This window comes from Otolemur garnettii, unplaced genomic scaffold (genome assembly GCF_000181295.1).
Source record: "Otolemur garnettii isolate 467f Iridium unplaced genomic scaffold, OtoGar3 scaffold00220, whole genome shotgun sequence".
In the NCBI taxonomy this organism is placed as follows: domain Eukaryota; kingdom Metazoa; phylum Chordata; class Mammalia; order Primates; family Galagidae; genus Otolemur; species Otolemur garnettii.
This window is the reverse complement of record NW_003852615.1, coordinates 1,453,698-1,454,583: the sequence shown is the minus strand read 5'-3', so window position 1 is coordinate 1,454,583 and position 886 is coordinate 1,453,698.

The following is an 886-nucleotide window of genomic DNA, read 5'->3' as shown; positions in this document are numbered from 1 at the left end:
ATTTAATCACGAGATTAACAAAATTCAGCCCAGGGCTCTAAGCAGGCAAAACTATGCAGGAATGTTCCAATTCCAAAGAGGGTGATAGAAATAAGAATTTGACAACCTCCCACCTCCTACCCTCCAATACTTATCTCCCATCCCACCAAGACCAATAAAGTAAAGGGACTACTCAATTCACTTAAGACACGGCCTTCTGTCTTTTGAGTTAAACTATCTTACTTACCATGTGACCAGTGAGATAGAGACAGAAGGAGCTTACTATGTTGGACTAGAGGGGCTTACTATGTTGCTCAGGTTGGTCCTGAATTCCAGTGTAAAGTGATCCACCTCAGCCTCTCAAAGTGCTAGGAGGCATGAACCACCACACCTAGCCTCAATTTGTACTTTTGAGGAACCCATTTGATAATCTCACTTTGCCTTTTATGAAAGACTAATTAAATGAGCATTTATTTTAATAGTGTTTTATGATGTTCAGGTGAAAACTTCCTTATTTTAAAAACTAAAGACAGCCAGGTGAGGTGGCTCATGCCTGTAATCCTAGCACACTGGGATGCCCAGGTGGATGGTTTCAGCTCAGGAGTTCCGTGACACCAGGGCACTCTACCCAGGGCGACAAAAGTAAAACTCCCTCTCATAAATAAATAAATAAATAAATACTAAAGACAAAAAAAGTGAATGATTTTTTTAGCATGTGGTTGAGGATAATTTACTTTCTTTCACGAACATTGATCATTTATCTCACAAAACCTTTTAAATTAAAATGCTTTTGAGATTAGAAATTCATCAGCCTAGCATTTTGTAGGAAGAGGATGAACTGATCTTAATGGGGCTGATTATTTTTTGCTGAACACTTTAAGTTAGGTATTGAGTATATTTTTGTTTT